Source organism: Hordeum vulgare, chromosome 2H (genome assembly GCF_904849725.1).
Source record: "Hordeum vulgare subsp. vulgare chromosome 2H, MorexV3_pseudomolecules_assembly, whole genome shotgun sequence".
Lineage (NCBI taxonomy): Eukaryota > Viridiplantae > Streptophyta > Magnoliopsida > Poales > Poaceae > Hordeum > Hordeum vulgare.
In genome coordinates this window covers 381,006,978-381,028,193 of record NC_058519.1, presented here as the reverse complement: position 1 = coordinate 381,028,193, position 21,216 = coordinate 381,006,978, and positions in this window count along the sequence as shown.

Here is a 21,216-nt window from a genome sequence, read left to right as displayed (position 1 = left end):
TCTCCCGAGTTGCCCCGGGTTGGCCTCGCAAACATATCTAGTTTTGGACCAGCACCATCAGCACTGCCCCCCTGTATTATGTAAAATTACTCCTCGGGTTCATGACGCCCTATGCTTTCAGTATTAACAAAGTTATTATGTTGGGAAAATGTAGTACCAAAGTTGGGCCTTGCCAGACCAGCTTTAATCTAAAACAAATTATCAAGGGGGTCCCCATAACAACCCCGATCGTGTTAGGAGCGCTCAATTATGGAACATAACACCGGTAGCCGAAACTAAGGGGGCAAAGGTGGAACAAAACACGCGGCTAGAAAGGCCAAGCCTTCCACCTTTTACCAAGTATATATGTGCATTAAATTGAATAGCATTTAATATGGTGATATAACAAGGAACCCATGTTATCACATGGAAGCATCTCCACCAGCAACTAGCAACGCTAACACATGGTTTAAGCAAGCGGTAACATAGCCAATCAGTGGTTTGCTAGGTTGTGAACAGGTTGAAGGTTTTCATGGCATTGTTGATAGGCTGATATTTAACATGTGGTAGGCAACAAGGCATAATCGACAGAAGCGATAAAACTAGCATGGCAATGACAGTAATGGTATGTGGGGAAATGGTCCTCTTGCCTGAGATCCCGCTTGGAAGAAGAATGACTCCATGAAGCAGACGAACCGATGTAGTCGAACGGGTCCTCACATAATGACACGCTTGCGGAACTCTATCGAGACGGAACAAACCGGAAACAAGCATCAACACAGATATTCACCACGACACATGCACGACAAGATGCAATCCACATATGATGTATGATCAGGCTGAATATAAGCAAGACATGGATGACAATTCACACAATGAAACCTACACATTAAGTGAAGTTCAATTTGCAAAGAGTTGCATATTGACGAAACTCCACATACGAGTTATTTAGTTCTATCCCGATTAGGTACACGACAATACTAAATGTTGTTAACATGCAAAGGGGTGAAGCAAAAATTAAACAACCTATCTAGGCATTTTAAATGAGGCCAGATACGACATATAGAATCCCCGAAATGACCCCACATTTTAAATCTTAATTCTGTCCAGATTTTTCCTAATCACATTTTAGGTTCGTTAAACGGAAAAACAAAGTGGTTCACGTGAAACTACACGCCGTCCTAGTCCATTTACATATATGGATCATCTCCAACGGAGCTACGGATAAATAGTTACAACCTAAACCGTTTCTATTGCGTCGACACGCAAACCGACACAAACAGCACGTTAACAGCCTTAAACATGCATGAGAAATGGAAATTGTTAATCTACGTGAAATTCTAGTCAAGTTTCATATAGAACTTGTCTCGATCCGGTGCACGGTCTAAAAGCTACGGGTGTTTGAAAGTCGATGCCTTTTCTGAAATTCACAAAATCCTAGTGCAGCAAAAAAAAGAAATGAGAGGAGGAACAAAATATGGGGCAAAGCTAGGATTCGATCGTAGGAGCCCTTGCATAAGGGTTGGCTGCGCTGGCCAACTATACTACTACTCTGTTTGTGATATAGCATAGGATTCTAAGCAGATGTAGTAGCACTTCCACAGGGTGCAGGTAACGCAAAAAGTGCAAAAATTATATTGGCACAACTGGGATTCGAACCCCAGACCTGTGGGAAGTAACCAGCGGTGCTAGCCGACTCGTGTGCTGATGTTCTTGATGGGGTTATAGTCCGAGGGTAGGGTCATAGGCCTGCCCTATAGGTCCTACCCCAGGACTACCCTTCATAAGGGACAAGGCCCTTAGTCAGTTCCGACTGAATTAAGGACTTCCCATCATCCAGTCGGTGACGATTCCTCCATCATCCAGTCGGAGATGAGCATTCGGAGCGTATCAAACTTACCGACTGGATTCCACTCTGTACATCGTAACCCCCCTGGAGGGCAACGGTCATACGTTTTCATGTACCATTATTAGCATTTAAGGCATATGTTACCTGTAACGTAGGCATTTATTCGCCACTACACCACCCCTGTGCACCGAACCATTGTGAAGGGCAGCGCACTCTTTATAAGCCGCCCTTTCCCACTGGTGCAGGGGTTAGCATTTCACTGTAATCCATATTCCACTCGACATCAAGCTCCCAAGAGCACTGAGACGTAGGGCTTTTACCTCCACCATAGAGGGGCCTGAACTCATACAACCTCGCCGTAGCTAAGGCTCTGCCCATCCTTTCGTACCCTACACATCTACTGCCAGACTTATACCCACGACAGTTGGCGCCCACTGTGTGGCAGGCGTCTAAGCGACTTCCGGCGAGTTTGCGACTACATCCTTTCGTCATGTCGTCCGGTGGAGATTCGTGCATGGGTCGTGAGATCCTCTTCAGCGCACTCTCCTTCATTGTCGATGATTCGGCATGGCTTCAGGATGCGCCTCTCGACGTCGAGGCACTCCCCAGTCGCGGGGCTACGCACTTCCGTGCCGGCGCCCGCGGCATCCTTCTTCTCCAGTAGTCGGCTCCGGTGTCGATCTTCGCCCCCATCACGCGCCGCAACAAGCGGTCCCGCCGTCCGCGGCTCCAGCGTTGGGTGCGACACGCCCAGGCGCACCAGAACGCGTCCTCTCAAGTGGCGGTCCTCGAGTCCATTGTGGTTGTGCCACCATCCCAGCGCACGGACTCAGTTCCGACTGAGTTGCCTTCCGAGTACTTGGGTCGCGGGCCTGCCGCCGAAGTTCACATGGCCAATTCCCATGAAAGTCCCCGCCAAACCAGTCGGAACGAGCACGAGGTCGGCGAGACGTCCGGTGCTCGCCGTCAGCCCCGCACAACAGCAGAATTCGGCGGTCTCCCAGTCACACAACAGGATCCACAACGGTTCTGTTCACGCGAACACGCATCGGTCAGTTTTCAGCCCCGATTCTCATCAGTGACACAAAGGAGGCAGCCGTTCCATGAATCCCGAAGATCGTCGCCGTTCACGCACGCCTTCGCTGGGTGGGCCCTACGGGCCCCGACATCATGATGATCGGCGTTTGGTCGGTGACACTTATGATCCAAGGCCCTACGCAAGAGGATACATCGCCTAGAGGAAGGTCGACAGGAGCCGAGCCCACCGTGATGGTCACGATAGAGACCGTCCGAGTGGAAGCAGGACCATCATCTCTGGTCCCGAGTGTTTTAGTCGGGCCATCAGTTCGGCTGACATCCCTCCCAACTTCCGATTGGCGACGGGGATCAGCAAGTTTAAAGGAGAATCCAAGCCAGAAACGTGGCTGGACGACTACCGAGTGGTAGTCCAGATCGGTGGCGGAGATGACCAGGTCGCCATGAAACATCTCCCCCTGATGCTCGACGGCTCGGTACGGGCGTGGCTGAACCAGTTAGCCCCTTCAAGCATCTACAGCTGGGCAGATCTGGCCCGAGTCTTCATCAGGACCTTCGAAGGGACGTGCAAACGCCCTGCTGGTCTCGTGGAGCTCCAGCACTGTGTCCAGAAGCAGAATGAGCCCCTGCGCGACTTTATCCAGCGTTGGACAACCCTCTACCACACGGTGGAGAACGTCACAGAGCACCAAGCAGTCTGCGCTTTCAAGGCAGGCGTGCGGTACAGAGATCTGTACCTGAAGTTCGGTCGGACAGGCGACATTTCCATGAGCAAGATGATGGAGATAGCAGCACGCTATGCCAATGGCGAAGAAGAGGATCGCATTCGTAGCGGCAAGCATAAAGCAGTCGCCGATGGAGATGGGAACAGCACTCGGAAGCAGAAGCAGAAAGCACGGTCCACTCCACAAGCAGAGGCCGCAGCCGTTACCAATGCCAAGTTCAAGAGCAAGGGGAAGGCTCAGTTCACCCCCAAGAAGAAGCAGTTCGGAAACCACATCCTGGATCAGCCATGTCCAATCCACACGAAGATGGATGAAGAAGGCAACGCCATATTTCCAAGGCATACCACTCGGCAATGTCGCCTCCTGATCCAAGGGTTCGGCGAAGGGCAACCGAGTGAAAAGGACAATGAACAGGATGAGGAGGACAAGGAGGATCCGTTCCCCAAGTCCATGCAACACTAATGATTTTTGCTGACGTGGAAAGCAAGAGTCGACTGAAGCTGGTGAACAGGGAGGTGAACATGGCCACCCCAACCAACCCCACGTTCCTCAAAGGGTCTCAGACTGCGATCACCTTTGACCAGTCGGATCATCCAGCACACGTGCCCACCCCAGTGAGGCAGGCTGTGGTCGTCGACCCGGTGGTGGAAGGAGTCCGACTGCGCAAAGTCCTCATGGACGGCGGCAGCGGCTTGAACATCATGTATGCTGACACTCTCAAGGGGATGGGCATTCCGATGTCCAAACTTAGCGAGAGCAGCATGCAGTTCCACGGAGTCGTCCCTGGACGAAAGGCCAAGTCACTCGGCCAAATCGCGTTGGACGTCGTCTTCGGCTCCGACAAGAACTTCAGCAAGGAAAAGCTGACATTCGAGGTGGTGGCCTTCCAGAGTGCATACCACGCGATTCTTGGCCGTCCGGCGTATGCGCGTTTCATGGCCCGTCCATGTCACATATACCTGAAGCTGAAGATGCCAGGTCCCAAAGTTGTGATCACTGTCACAGGCAATCGTCAGCGGGCCGAAGAGTGTCTGCAGCAGGGTTCGAGGATCGCCGATCAGCAGATGGATGTCCTCGAGCTCGACGAGTACAAGAAGAGAGCCGACCCCGCTTACTTGATGTGTTCGAAGTAGCCGGCTTCGGAGTCCGCATTCCAGTCGGCGGGGGAAACGAAGAAGGTCAGCATCCACCCGACGGATGACACCGCTGCCCCGACGAACATCTCCACCACCCTCGATCCAAAATAGGAAGCCGAGCTCATCCAATTCCTCCTTGAGAACTGGGACATTTTCGCATGGAATCCCGCTGACATGCCAGGTGTACCCAGGGAGTTGGCTGAGCACCGACTGCATGTGGATCCTGCTGCTCGGCCTGTCCGAGAACGCCTGCGTCGGTCTGCCGCGCACAAGAGGAAGGCAATCGGAGAAGAGGTGGCTAAGCTTTTGGCAGCCAACTTCATTCACGAGGTACACCACTCCGAGTGGCTCGCCAATGTTGTCATGGTGCCCAAGAAGGACAAGTCTCTCCAAATGTGCATCGACTTCAAGCATCTCAATAAGGTCTGGCGGAAAGACCATTTCCTGCTCCCCCGCATTGATCAAATTGTCGATTCGACTGCGGGTTGCGAGCGTTTGTCATTTCTTGATGCCTACTCGGGGTATCATCCATCTGTATGGCCCCGATGAATTAAAAATAGCCTTCATCACCCCATTCGGGTGCTTCTGCTACATCACTATGCCATTCGGTTTGAAGAATGCAGGAGAAACTTTTATGCGCATGATCCAAAAATGCCTCCTTGACCAGATAGGTCGAAATGTGGAGGCGTATATGGATGATATCGTAGTCAAGTCACGCAAAGGTTCCGACCTGCTGACTGACTTGGCAGAAACATTCGCCAACCTTCGAAGGTACGATATCAAGCTCAACCCAGCCAAGTGTTCATTCGGTGTTCCCAGCGGAAAGTTACTCGGTTTCTTCGTTTCCGAACGAGGGATCGATGTCAACCCCAAAAAGATCGGGACCATCATCCGAATGGAGCGGCCGGTCAAAATACACGATGTTCAAAGGCTAACAGGTTGCCTAGCGGCTTTGAGCAGGTTTATCAGTCGAGTCGGCGAGAAGGCACTACCTCTGTACCGACTCATGAAGAAATCAGATACTTTCGAGTGGACAGACGAAGCCCAAATCGCATTCGACGACCTCAAAGTCCTACTTTCCACCCAACCGGTTCTTACTGCTCCGCTCAGTAAAGAACCCCTTCTTCTGTACATCGCGGCTACAAATCAAGTCGTCAACACTGTTCTCACAGTCGAACACGAAGAAGAAGGCAAAGCATACAAGGTTCAGCGGCCAGTGTATTATGTCTCCGAAGTCCTGAGTCCTTCCAAGCAGAGGTATCCCCACTATCCAAAACTTATTTACGGGATTTACATGACTGCGAAGAAGGTGGCTCATTATTTCCAAGACCATTGGTGTCTGTCGTTTCTGATGCTCCGTTGTCAGAAATCCTCCACAATCGGGACGCATCAGGCCGAGTGGCGAAGTGGGCAATGGAGATGCCATACTGCGACATCAAGTTCGAGGCCAAGAAGGCTATAAAGTCTCAAGCTCTGGCTGACTTCATAGCAGAATGGGTAGAACAACAGCAACCGACTCACATCTACTCGGCTCATTGGACAATGTTCTTCGATGGGTCCAAGATGTTGAATGGCTCCGGCGCTGGCGTTGTGATCATATCGCCAAAGGGTGACAAGCTCAAATATGTGTTGCAGATACATTTCGATTCCTCCAACAACGAGGCAGAGTATGAAGCTCTCCTTTATGGATTGCGCATGGCCATCGCACTCGGCGTCCGTCGCCTGATGGTCTATGGCGATTCAGATTTGGTGGCTAATCAAGTGATGAAGGAGTGGGACGTAAGGAACCCCACCATGACTACCTACTCCAACGCGGTGAGGAAGCTCGAGAAAAAGTTTGAAGGTCTGGAACTCCACCATGTTCCGCGACTGAAAAACCAAGCAGCTGATGAATTGGCGAAACTTGGATCCACTCGGAGACCAGTCCCGAGTGATGTCTGCCTCGAGCACCTACACCTTCCCTCAGTGAACGAAGATCCCTTCATAGAGGAACCAGTACAACCAAAGAGCTTGACAGATCTGACTGAAGTCGAGGTCCCCGTTGTGGTTGATCTGATCATGGAGATTCTTGCTATCATCCCCGATTGGACGGTGCCGTTCATTACGTACATCCTGAGGCAAGAATTACCAGAAGACGAAGTCCAACCCAGACAGATCGTCCGCAGGTCGAAGTCGTTCACCGTCATTGATGGCCAGTTGTACAAAGAAAGTGTTTCAGACTATACAACCTCGACAGGGAAACGGACGAGCCACGAGCATGGAACGGAGATCTCCTGAAGCGCTTCTACACGTGACCATCGATTGAAGCAATGTAAAGAACAAGTATTGTTGAAGTAATACAAAGCAGATTGAGTTTTTGCAGATTCAAAACTCTTCCGCGTTGGCAGACTCCGGTCTTAAAAAAACAACAGCTTTCTTCGAGTGTGCACTAAACGTCACACTCGGGGACTTAGCTGCGATCCAGAATCTCCTAACTACAAACTTTCTTCGAGTGTGCACTAAACGTCGCACTCGGGGACTTAGCTGTGATCCAGAATCGCCTAAGTACAAACTTTCTCCGAGTGTGCACTAAACATCGCACTCGGGGACTTAGCTGCGATCCAGAATCGCCTAAGTACAAACTTTCTCCGAGTGTGCACTAAACGTCGCACTCGGGGACTTAGCTGTGATCCAGAATCGCCTAAGTACAAACTTTCTCCGAGTGTGTACTAAACGTCACACTCGGGGACTTAGCTGCGATCCAGAATTGCCTAAGTACAAACTTTCTCTGAGTGTGCACTAAACGTCACACTCAGGGACTTAGCTGCGATCCAGAATCGCCTAAGTACAAACTCTCTCCAAGTGTGCACTAAAATTCGCACTCGGGGACTTAGATGTGATCTAGAATTGCTTAACTATCAACTCGCTCCGAGTGCGCACGAGATGCCGCACTCGGGGACTTAGCTGCGATACAGAATCGCCTAAGTAAAAAAGCTTCCTTCGAGTGTATTCTCGAGATCCACTCGGAGGCTTAGCAGACCCTCATCGAGGCTCATGTGGATGTCAAGACAACGGACAACTACATGAGTATCAACTCGCTCCGAGTGCGCACGAGATGCCGCACTCGGGGACTTAGATGCAATACAGAATCACCTAAGTAAAAAGCTTCCTTCGAGTGTATTCTCGAGATCCACTCGGAGGCTTAGCAGACCCTCATCGAGGCTCATGTGGATGTCAAGACAACTGACAACTACATGAGTATCAACTCGCTCCGAGTGCGCACGACATGCTGCACTTGAGGACTTAGCTGTGATACATAATCATCTAAGTAAAAAGCTTCCTTCGAGTGTATTCTCGAGATCCACTCGGAGGCTTAGCAGACCCTCATCGAGGCTCATGTGGATGTCAAGACAACTGACAACTACATGAGTATCAACTCGCTCCGAGTGCGCACGACATGCCGCACTCGGGGACTTAGCTGCGATCCAGAATCGCCTAAGTGAAAAGCTTCCTTCGAGTGTATCCTCGCGATCCACTCGGAGGCTTAGTAGACCCTCATTGAGGTTCATGCAGATGTCAAGACAACTGACAACTACATGCTCCGCATGTTTGCCACTGGCTTCACCAAGAAACGCCAAACAGAAACCACGAGCCAAAATCGTGTCAACAATTTTTTGGCGAAGGAAGAGCAAGATATTCGATTCGAATTCAAAGTTGGTTCAACGATAGTCGGTTCAGTGTAGATCAAGCTTATCCACACCGAACCACGGATTTGACAGCCAACAGCAGTGGCCAAAGATTGATACAAATACCACTCGGCATACCGAGGTTAAGTTTTTCAAGCGTCGTCAGGACTGGCACTGGGACTTGCAGGCTCCATGAAAGTGTCGAGGTCGATCCCGTCTGTGATGCGAGTGGCGCTCTCAAGGAAGGTCTCCATGAAATCTTTGAATCGAAGCTTCTTGGTGTTGGCAACCTGCAACGCCTTCAGCTTCTCTTCGCGAGCTTCCTTGCAGTGCACTCGGACCAGCGACAGCGCCACATCCGCACCACAGCACGCAGCTGACTTCTTCCACGCCTGCACTCGGTTCGGGACGTCCTCCAGCCGAGTCATCAACCCTTCTATCTCCCGCCGGGACTCGTCTTCGGGCCACAGCTCCTTGTCAATTCGGCCGACAACTTCTCTCAGGCGGCCGATGAAAGGTCCCACTCTGCCAAGGCGAATGTGCGCTCAGAGCATGTCTCGATTGGCGTCGTCGCCGAGTGGAACATTCGGAATAACCGACCGCTCAATGTCAGCTGCTTCAGCCTCAGCATCCATACAAAATTCTGCAAAGACAATACGAGCAGAAAGTAAGCGCAGCATGAAATACAAAGTCAAGAAGCACTCGAAAAAATACATACCACCGAGAAGCGCAATCATCTTCCTTGCCCAGTCACTAACGTACTTCTCCTGCGATATGCACCGACTGTTCATCACCTTCATCTGCCCCATCAGCTCAGTCCTTTGTTTGCCCATTTTCTCAATTTCGGCCACCAATGCCTTGTTTGCCTCACGGGACTCCTCCAAGGACTTCTCTCGTTCAGCAAGAGCACCCTTCACGCCAGCTAAGTCATGCACAACTGCCTCTAGTTCCGCAGCAAGCTGAATCTTTTCAACCTTCAGAGCGTTGTACGGTGATCCCATCTCGCAAGTCTTCTGCAAATCAGCGCGAAGAGAAGATAAGACAAATTCAACAAGGAAAACAATAAAACCTCAAAGGTCTTCAGACCCCTGCCGACGCAAGCAGTCGACAGCGGTCTCGGGGACTACACCCAGTGGGTTCACTAAGAGTGACCCCACTGGCATGAAGCTCAAACAGGTCCTCCCTATTGAGCTACATAACAAAAAACAAGCCTATGAGGCTACTACTACCCGACCTGAGTAAAATTACTCTCGGGGACTACTTCCAGTAGGTGCACTCGGAGTGCACCCACTGGCACCATTCGAATAGATTAGTTTTCATCAGATCAAGTCAAAGACAATGTATATAAAGACAACTGCCGGTGCAAGCACTCGATAGAAGTCTCGGGGACTACACCCACTGGGTTCACTCAGAGTGAACCCATTGCAAAATAATCCTACTATCTCCGAGTATATCGCTTAACCCCCAGTGGGTTACAAGAGAAAAGCAAATACTTACTAGCGCACTTACTCGGATATCGTCCCGGAGCTCCAAGCTTCTCTTGTACAAAGATGCGATGGAGTCGTACGCCCCCTTCGCATCACCCGCCATCAACTCCACCTGCACCATAGCCTCCTTGGGGGCTCCCACTTGATCTTCCGGGAGATGTCGGGCGTCGTACTGGACAGTCGACGGGCCCGGCACCACGGGAGACTCCTTGGGCATCCCAAGTCCTACTGCAGTCGGTTCAGCCCCGATGAGCACCGTTTCAGTTGACGGTATCGTCTTGGTTGGCGGCGCGTCCATGGCGGGAGCGGTAGCAGATGGAACGACCTCAAGGATAGGCACTGAAGCTTGCCCGGACCCCTTCTGGTCGTCCTCCTCCAGATGAATCACCTCTGAAGGAAGCCCGACTGAACGACGTGAGACCACAGAAAAAGGGCAAGATCAAAGACAGAATTCGGGAAACAATAATTTAAGCTCTCGGAGTCATCACGACGTACCTTGTTGGGATGTGGCAACGTTGTCCGTATCCATGGGATCGTCTTCCTGGCATGGCGGAGAAGTGGCGGAGGTAGCAGCTCTGTCGAGTAAAATCCACTCGACCAATAAACATGAGTTCAATCAAATACTCAAAGAAGATAGGAGAACAAGACACTTACGCTGAGGCAACGGGAACGGCGATCCTCATCCGAGGCAAAGCCTTCCGAGGCTTGGATCCACTCAGTTTGGCCACCTTGGAAGGTTGGCCCGCGGGCTCAGCAGCAGCGTCCCTGGTCCTCTTTGTGCTCCGAGCACTCGGAACCGCGGGAGTTGCTGGCAAGGCGCTCGGAACCACGGGAGGAGCTGGCGGGGCACTCGGGGCTGTGGAGGAGCCGACGGAGTCACGGGTTCGTGACGGTGCTTGGTTCGAGGCTCTGGTGGTGGGGGTGGCGAGCTCTGCTCCCCATCTTCCCCCTCCTCCTCTTCGGACTCCTCCTCCGTCTCCCCACTGTCGGAGACGTACTCGACGCTCTCCACGCTGCCCTCCTGGCTGCCTTCCTCTTCCTCAGCCAGATTCCCGTTCGAGACGGGAGAAAACCAGTTAGTCCACGGCTGCACGAGATACGGTCGACAACATGAGACGTCAGACAGTGATGCAAGAAAAAGCGATAAATCTAAGAGAATTGTAAGCACTTTACAAGATATACACACCTCATTCGGAGGAGGGTTGTCAGCGCAGAAGGGCTTCACTCATCGGGCTCTTCTGGTGTTATCACAGGCGCCTGTGATGCTGCGGACCCACGCCGTCACAACCTCCCCGGTCACGCATTCGGGGTGAGTCCGAGTGGAGTCCTCAGGCCCCATGTAGTGCCACATGGCGCGGTGTCGAGCTTGCAAAGGTTGGATGCGCCGACCAAGAAAAATCTCCAGCAGATCCGTGCCGGTGACTCCCTTGCGGACGACATCTATGAGCGCGTCGACCAGAGGCTGAATCTGGATCTTCTCCATCTTTGTGAGCGCTAGCTGCCTATGCGGAGCCGGTCGGTCTAGGCTAAAAGGTGGCAGTCTAGTCGCAGCATTCGGGCAAGCAACGTCCTGGCAGTAGAACCAAGTCGACTGCCAGTTCCTAACGGACTCGGACAACTAGAGAGCGGGATAGCTACTTTTGGTTTTGTTCTGGAAGCCTAAGCCTCCGCAGAGCTGGAGTATATGAGTTTTTTCATCCGACTGGCTAAGTCTTTTGACGGTTTGGGATCTAGCGGAGAAGATGTACTTAAAGAGCCCGCAATGGGGAGGACAACCGATAAAGCACTTGCAAAGCACGACGAAGGCAGAAAGATGAGCTATTGCGTTGGGAGGAAAATGGTGGAGCTGCGCCCCGAAGTGGTTCATGATACCTCTGAAGAAGGGATGAGGAGGCAGAGAGAAGCCTCGGTACACTGCGATATTAGTGGAGGAGATGAAGGCGCGGTAATCGAGGCGGCAGAAACTACTCGATGACGATGTCGTCACCCCCGCTGAGCGCGCGGCAACCGAAATTTGAGGATCCCAGAAAATCCGCCACTGTCAGTTGACCGGTCACGTCAAAAGATTCCGCGGAAGCACTCGGTCTCTGACGGTTCGTTTCACAAACAAATCCACTCGGATCACTGGTCAAGAGGATAAAATGGATCGAGGCAAGCAACGCCAAAGTCGCATCCATACCAGTCGGATCCGTACTCCAAGCATCGCCTCGTCGTTCCAACCCCAGTCCATTCGGGGACTAATGATGGGGTTATAGTCCCAGGGTAGGGTCATAGGCCTACCCTATAGGTCCTACCCTAGGACTACCCTTCATAAGGGACAAGGCCCTTAGTCAGTTCCGACTGAATTAAGGACTTCCCATCATCCAGTCGGTGACGATTCCTCCATCATCCAGTCGGAGATGAGCATTCGGAGCGTATCAAACTTACCGACTGGATTCCACTGTGTACATCGTAACCCCCCTGGAGGGCAACGGTCATATGTTTTCATGTACCATTATTAGCATTTAAGGCATACGTTACCTGTAACGTAGGCATTTATTCGCCACTACATCACCACTGTGCACCGAACCATTGTGAAGGGCAGCGCACTCTTTATAAGCCGCCCTTTCCCACTGGTGCAGGGGTTAGCATTTCACTGTAATCCATATTCCACTCGACATCAAGCTCCTAAGAGCACTGAGACGTAGGGCTTTTACCTCCACCGTAGAGGGGCCTGAACTCATACAACCTCGCCGTAGCTAAGGCTCTGCCCATCCTTTCGTACCCTACACATCTACTGTCAGACTTATACCCACGACAGTGCTCGTGTGCAAATATGGTCGCTACTGAGACATATAACACTAGTACACGAAAAGGGATCCAGGAACTGAGTCTACCTTCACGCCATGGCAGAACTGCTTACAGCCAGATTCAGAGACCGGCAGGCTGCGCGCTGCTTCGACGATGACAGCGGGCGAGGAGGCCGGGAATGGAACGATGGGACTTGGAGAGGCCGAATGCAAGGGCGAAGATCCCTTCCCAATGGAGGCACGGGCGGGAGCAGCTCGGAATCGAGCTCCTGCTCGTTGCGCCATTGAGTCACCTGCAGAGACACGGGAGAGAGATAGAGAGCGATGTGAGAGTGGAAAACATGAACGGGAGAAGGGGAAGGAAAGGAGAAGCAATAGGGAAGGGTCCGGCTCTGATCTGGTCAGGTGGTCGCCGACGGCGCCCGGTATGGCGAGTTAGCAAAGAGCTCGAGACAGGGGCGGCGCTGGTCGGGGAAAAAGATCCAGAACGAGCTCCTCTCGATCTGAAGCAGTTGGATCTGAGGCTGCAAGGGTGCTCTCCGGGCCGTTGGATCTAGGATCCGACGGTCCAGATCAAGCAGGGCTTTGGGTGTGATGGTTGGCTGGCTGTCACAACGAGGAGAGGGAGGTGAGTGGCGGCGTTGCTCGGGAATTGAGGGAGTTTGTCTCCCTGGGGTTGGGGTTGTGCTGATTAGCTAGGGTTCATCTACTATTTATAGCAGGTAGCTAATAAGATGGGGGGGGTTGCATCGTTTGAGCCGTCCGATCGCAATCGGACGGCTCCAGTTGCGGGGATTGGCTAGGTCGACTATAGGTTGCGTACGAAGTGGGCTAGAGGAGAGAAGAGAAAGAACTGGTGCGACTCGTGACACAGTTTTAAAGCACCGAAACGTCCGACAATAACCGAAGTCGGTGCCGCTACGGTCGACCGTTCGGGTACCACACGGACTCCGATTGCGACGAAAACTGGTAGACGGCCTACCTATATAAAAATAAGACCACACGTCAAATCTCAACCCCAACAAAGAAAGTTTTACACACACTTTTAAAAACAAGATTTAAACGTGTCGCGGGCGCGTGCGAGTGTGGTCGGACTCAGAACGTACAAGGACGTGAACCGGCAACTAACAACGGATGCAAATTGAAAACTGGCGGCAACGGAGATGTCGATGCAATGCTGATGATGTGCATGATGCGATGATGATGCAACAAATAAAATAATTCACACGACGAAAACGGAATAGAAGGGGGGAATCTTCAGGAACGTCGGTCTCGGGCTGTCACAACTCTCCTACACTACAAGAGGATCTCGCCCCGAGATCCAAGAATGAAAGGGGAGAGGATGAGAAAGCAATAGGTAAAACTTAGTCGCTTCTTGGCAAACGAGTGAAACCAACAATCCTTGAAGGTTCCAAAGAGATGAGGACTGATATGAGAAACAAGAAAGAATTCACGGAAAATTTCGGCAGCACTTCGGTAGGAAAATGGGACAAAAAAATCAATAAGATGGAAGAAATAGACAATATTCACAACAAACAACTAAGTAGAGCAAGGGAACACCATGATCTTGATAGAACAACATAATAGACCCAAAACAGCAACATCACAAAGCCTCCAGAACAAGAGAATATGAACTAGCTCAAGCGGAAGAAGAGAATGAAGAAAAGAATGCCAACTATCATCACAATATAATTGAAGAGCCTCCGGACAAAGAATTGACGTAGTAGTTGGAAAACCAACAACGAAGAGAACAAGATAGTAGTGGGCTTATGAAAATCATCTCAACATATATGAGGTGACATCCAACCACTAAAGAAACAAGGATAGTTGAAAGCAAAGATAACAAAACTTCTTACACCAAGAGGGTGCATTGAGAACTTGGATCAATGATAAACATCATAATAGCAACATCCATAGGAAAAGCTTTAGGTGAAATCGAAACCAAGATAGCTCAATGAAGAAATCATGGGTTGAAAATATCCGATGAACATAGAATTGGTGGGTTTAATTATCTCATTCTTGAAAGGAAATCTCTTCGAGGCTCCTACACTAACAAGAATGCTATAATACCACCTCAAAGGATGAAGGAAGAACAAATGCACAGAAATGCAAGAGAAAGAATACTTTAGGTTATCCAATAAGAATCTTGAAGAACAGTTCAGAATGAATGAAATCTTGACGAATCACCAAGAAGGACATCCGTATACAACTGAATGATGCAACAAATATGAAGGTAGAAAAGAATAAGATTATGACCTTGCCAAGATTTAGATGAAGCTACACAAAGATATACTTGAGAAAACTTGGAACTCCGGAGAAGAAAAGATAAGAACACTTTGAGAAAAAGGAATTGATACCAAGAGCCACTACGGAAGAAGAATTCAGATCACTTGATGAAACAAGAAGAAGAATTATGTTATGCTAATCCTTCATCAAGTTTAATCGATGACAAGCAACGGATTTAACATAACACTTATTCTTCTTGAAAAGACTAAAGAGAGATAGATAAAGCCAAACTTAAGAAGTCTCGAAACAACCACCGACAAGAATTGAGACGAATGAGGCAATCATGCATGAATGGACATATATGAGAATGAAGAGATCATAAATCACCTGAGAGAAAACTTGAACAAGGCACCGAAATAATTGAGAGACGAACGAAGAGACAACAATTGAGAAGAATTGAGGATGAAAGCTGAAAGCTGAGAACGAAGAATCTTCTAAAATGATGGCCTTCGGAGGATCAAGAATGAAAACAACTCAAAGAAGCACCGAATAGCACGAAAGGGATTACTCATGATTGGAACAAATAAGATAATGCCACAAAGCTGAAATGAAGAATCTGCAAGAGAATGGACCAAGATTCGAGAGAAACACTCCTTTGGTCTTGAAAGAAGAGAATGATGAGAAGAAAACCACCAAGAATTAATGAGACACTCCAGAATAGAGAAGAATGAAATGTTGAGCCAATAGGAGATTTAATTCAAATAGATCTTGAAGAAGGGATATGACTGATGAAAAATTCATACTGACGTCATAGTTGAAATAACTAGAAGTCTCCGGGAAAAGATTAAAAGAGCCAGGTAAGATCCTGGGAAAAAACCTGTGGGTTATGGGCCCACTCGAGGAAACCACCGTTAGAAAAGATTGCTTAGAAGAGAGATACTGCACCAGAATAAGAAAACTAGATGAGGTTGAGAACCTCGAAATAATGAAAGATCTGCAACAGAAACTCAGAGATATCTTCAACACTCCGGATAGGATAGAGAGAAAAGACAACAAGATAGGCTGACAGGAAACTCCAACACGGGACAGAATTACAAGGATGAATAGGATATAATGAACACGAACAACTAAATTGAATTCACCGGAAAAGATAACAAGACTGAATAAAGATGAACATGAAGCTCCTGAGAATCTACACAATGAATCACCGGCTACAAAAGGAAGAAGAGATAGCGGAAGCACAAAGAAGAGAAAACTCTTGGATGAAAATTGAATCACTGAAGAAAAGGGTGGGAGGGCGGGGAAAAATAAAGACAACTTTAGATAGACGAGATGAACTCTGGAAAAGAATTGGGAGAATGATCTGCAGAAACTAGAGAGGGTTGAATTCAGTTGCACAGAAGCACACCAGTTGGAAAAGAATTAACATGACGACTCCGGATGACAAGAATTGACATGACAAGTTGATTTGAGCACAAGGATTTGTATTCTCACATAAAAATATGAGAACACCTCTTATGAAAGATCTGAAATCACCACTTGACATCGAAGCAACTTGGATTACCAAACTCCAACAAAACAAAGAGATGAGGCTTACGAAACAAGCCAGAACAAACTCATGAGAAAGATCTCGTTCGATATTTTCGTGGACAGGATCACACGGGCTCGAACCTTACAATAGCCATCAAGTATAAGGCAGTGCACCCGACATACGAAGCGTCCCCGAGTCGTAGCAAGCTACAAGGACTCTTTAAGACACAACGAGAACCGCTGTAAGTCGACCGTCAACAAATAAATCCACTAGATGTCGAACCCCAACCTAACATCATGCATTTGTTGGAAGATTGTCCTATAAGCAACTACTTGAATTCCCACCTAAGAATTCCCGAAATTTCTTCTCATGCAATCTGGTACACAGATACAAGGAGTAATAATCACACAACTCCTATACTAACCTGTCACCTGTATCACATCCGTCAACACATAACCAGAATCTCGGACCTTCATCTACTACAGACCCTCGTGATCACAACGATACAAAGTATGGCGGTACTCCCGAACAATCTGCACCAGTACTGGGGACATCGGGGTTATCTCTCCACTACTAGTATTGAAGCAATTACAAACATCCTTCGTCCTGAGATACAAAGAAACCTGAATGATAATGATGTGCTCGAGAATCCCCTGGAGCTCAACTCCCCAGAAGAAATCAAGTCAGACAGGAGGCACCAAGACAGAACTCCGTCACATCGGCATCATATAGATTCCAAAAATATCCGCGTGATCCTAAATAAATTTTGAGTGAGAAGAGGAGTAGAATAAATTATTACGTCAAGATTCCTCACCAGAGCATAGAAGAGGAGAAAAGGAATCCTATTCTTCGATATATAACTAGACTCAAAGTAGTTTTTCACTAGACTCGACTCGGCCAAGTTCAATCAATCAAGGGGGCTCCTAGGTCGGTACTGCTCTGATACCAACTTGTCACGCCCAACATGCGACCCTATCCTCAATTTGGCACGAAGGCCTCGTCAGGGATAGAAGCGCATCTCTTCGTGTCGCAAGAATGGATATCGTTACAAGTACATGTACTGAAAAGAAGATATATATATATATATAGAGAGAGAGAGAGATAGAGAGGGAGAGAGAGATAATTGGCTTACACTCGCCACAAGCTACATCAGAGTCACATCAGTACAATACATAATCGACATGAAGAAGAGCAGGGTCCGACTATGGACGAAAACAAACGAGAAAAGAAGAACGACGTCCATCCTTGCTATCCCAGGCTGCCGGCCTGCAACCCATCCTAGATCGATGAAGCAGAAGAAGAAGAAACAACTCCAAATCAACAATCAACGCGCTCGCGTCAAGTAACCTTCACCTGTACCTGCAACTGGTGTTGCAGTAATCTGTGAGCCACAGGGGACTCAGGAATCTCATTTCCAAAGGTATCAAGACTATCAAAGCTTAATGGGTGAGGCATGGTTAAGTGGTGAGGTTGCAACAGCGGCTAAGCATATATTTGGTGGCTAAACTTACGAGTACAAGAAATAAGAGGGGGGAAGATTTACGCATAACGGACGTGAACTACTCATGATCAAATGAATGATCCTGAACACCTACCTACGTCAGACATAACCCCACCGTGTCCTCGATCGGAGAAGGAACTCACGTAAGAGACAGTCACGGTTACGCACACAGTTGGCATATTTTATTTAAGTTGACTTCTAGTTATCTAGAACCAGTTTTAAACAAAGTTTCCATGTTGCCACATAACCGCGGGCACGGCTTTCCGAAAAGATTTAACATTGTAGGGGTGCTCCAACTAGTCCATCACAAATTACCACAAGCCGCATAAAAATCCTCAATCACGAAACTCGCAATCTCGTCGGATTCCTTAGTGGAAAACCTCAACTCTGAGATTACCCAAAGCATCACCGGAATCCCGATGCACAAGATATCTCGTCAGAGGTAAAACTAATCCAGCAAGGCCACCCGACGTGTCGACGATCCGGATAGGAGCCGCGTATCTCGGTCTTAGGACAAGACGGATAAGCACAGCATACGATGGCCTGATAGAAATCTCCCGAGTTGCCCCGGGTTGGCCCCGCAAACGGCTCTAGTTTTGGACCAGCACCATCAACACTGCCCCCCTGTATTATGTAAAATTACTCCTCGGGTTCATGATGCCCTATGCTTTCAGTATTAACAAAGTTATTATGTTGGGAAAATGTAGTACCAAAGTTGGGCCTTGCCAGACCAGCTTTAATCTAAAACGAATTATCAAGGGGGTCCCCATAACAACCCCGATCGTGTTAGGAGCGCTCAATTATGGAACATAACACCGGTAGCCGAAACTAAGGGGGCAAAGGTGGAACAAAACACCAGGCTAGAAAGGCCAAGCCTTCCACCTTTTACCAAGTATATATGTGCATTAAATTAAATAGCATTTAATATGGTGATATAACAAGGAACCCATGTTATCACATGGAAGCATCTGCACCAGCAACTAGCAACGCTAACACATGGTTTAAGAAAGCGGTAACATAGACAATCAGTGGTTTGCTAGGTTGTGAACAGGTTGAAGGTTTTCATGGGATTGTTGAGAGGCTGATATTTAACATGTGGTAGGCAACGCGACATAATTGACAGAAACGATAAAACTAGCATGGCAATGATAGTAATGGTATCTGGGGAAATGGTCATCTTGCATGAGATCCCGCTTGGAAGAAGAATGACTCCGTGAAGCAGACGAACCGATGTAGTCGAACGGGTCCTCATATTGAGACACGCTTGCGGAACTCTATCGAGACGGAATAAACCGGAAACAAGCATCAACACAGATATCCACCACGACACATGCACGACAAGATGCAATCCACATATGATGTATGATCAGGCTGAATATAAGCAGGACATGGCATGAAAATTCACACAATGAAACCTACACATTAAGTGAAGTTCAATTTGCAAAGAGGTGCAAATTGACGAAACTCCACATACGAGTTATTTAGTTCTATCCCAATTAGGTACACGGCAATATTAAATGTTGTTAACATGCAAAGGGGTGAAGCACAAATTAAACTACCTATCTAGGCATTTTAAATGAGGCCGGATACGACATATAGAATCTCCGAAATGACCCCACCTTTTAAATCTTAATTCTGTCCAGATTTGTCCTAATCACATTTTAGGTTTGTTAAACGGAAAAACAAAGTGGTTGACGTGAAACTACACACCGTTCTAGTCCATTTACATATATGGCTCATCTCCAACGGAGCTACAGATAAATAGTTACGACCTAAACCGTTTCTATTGCGTCGACACGCAAACCGACACAAACAACACGTTAACAGCCTTAAACATGCATGAGAGTTGGAAATTGTCAATCTACGCGAAATTCTAGTCAAGTTTCATATAAAACTTGTCTCAATCCGGTGCACGGTCTAAAAGCTACGGGTGTTTGAAAATCGATGTCTTTTCTGAAATTCACAAAATCCTAGTGCAGCAAAAAAAAGAAATGAGAGGAGAAACAAAATATGGGGCAAAGCTAGGATTCGATCGTAGGAGCCCTTGCATAAGGGTTGGTTGCGCTAGCCAACTATACTACTACTCATTTTGTGATATAGCATAGGATTCTAAGCAGATGTAGTAGCATTTCCACAGGGTGCAGGTAACGCAAAAAGTGTAAAAATTATATTGGCACAACTGGGATTCGAACCCCAGACCTGTGGGAAGTAACCAGCGGTGCTAGCCGACTCGTCTGCTGATGTGCTCGTGTGCAAATATGGTCGCTACTGAGACATATAACACTAGTACACGAAACGGGGTCCAGGAACTGAATCTACGTTCAGGCCATGGCAGAACTGCTTACAGCCAGATTCAGAGACCGGCACGCTGCACGCTGCTCCGGCGATGACAGCGGGCGAGGAGGCCAGGAATGGAACAATGGGACTTGGAGAGGCCAAATCCAAGGGCGAGGATCTCTTCCCAATGGAGGCAGGGGCCGGACATGCTCGGAATCGAGCTCCTGCTCATGGCGTCGTTGAGTCACCTGCACAGATACGGGAGCGAGATAGTGAGCGATGTGAGAATGGAAAACATGAACGGGAGAAGGGGAAGGAAAGGAGAAGCAACAGGGGAGGGTCCGGCTCTGATCTGGTCAGGTGGTCGCGACGGTGCCCGGTATGGCAAGGCAGCGAAGAGCTCGAGACGGGGGCGGTGCTGGTCGTGGAAAAAGCTCCAGAACGACCTCCTCTCGATCTGAAGCAGTTGGATCTGAGGTTGCAAGGGAGCTCTCCGGGCCGTTGGATCTGGAATCCGATGGTCCAGATTGAGCAGGGCTTTGGGTGTGATGGTTGGCTGGCTGTCACAACGAGGAGAGGGAGGTGGGTGGCGGCGCTGCTTGGGAATTGAGGGAGTTTGTCTCCCTGGGGCTGGGGTTATGCTGATTAGCTAGGGTTCATCTACTATTTATAGCAGGTAGCTAATAAGAGGGGGGGTTGCATCATTTGAGCCGTGCGATCGCAATCGGATGGCTCGAGTTGTGGGGATTGGCTAGGTCGACTATAGGCTGCGTACGAAGTGGGCTAGAGGAGAGAAGAGAAAGAACGGGTGTGACCCGTGACAGAGTTTTAAAACACCGATACGTCCGACAATAACCGAAGACGGTGCCGCTACGGTCGACGGTTCGGGTAACACACGGACTCCGATTGCGACAAAAACTGGTAGGGGGCCTATCTATATTAAAATAAGACCACACGTCAAATCTCAACCCCAACAGAGAAAGTTTTACACACACTTTTAAAAACAAGATTTAAAC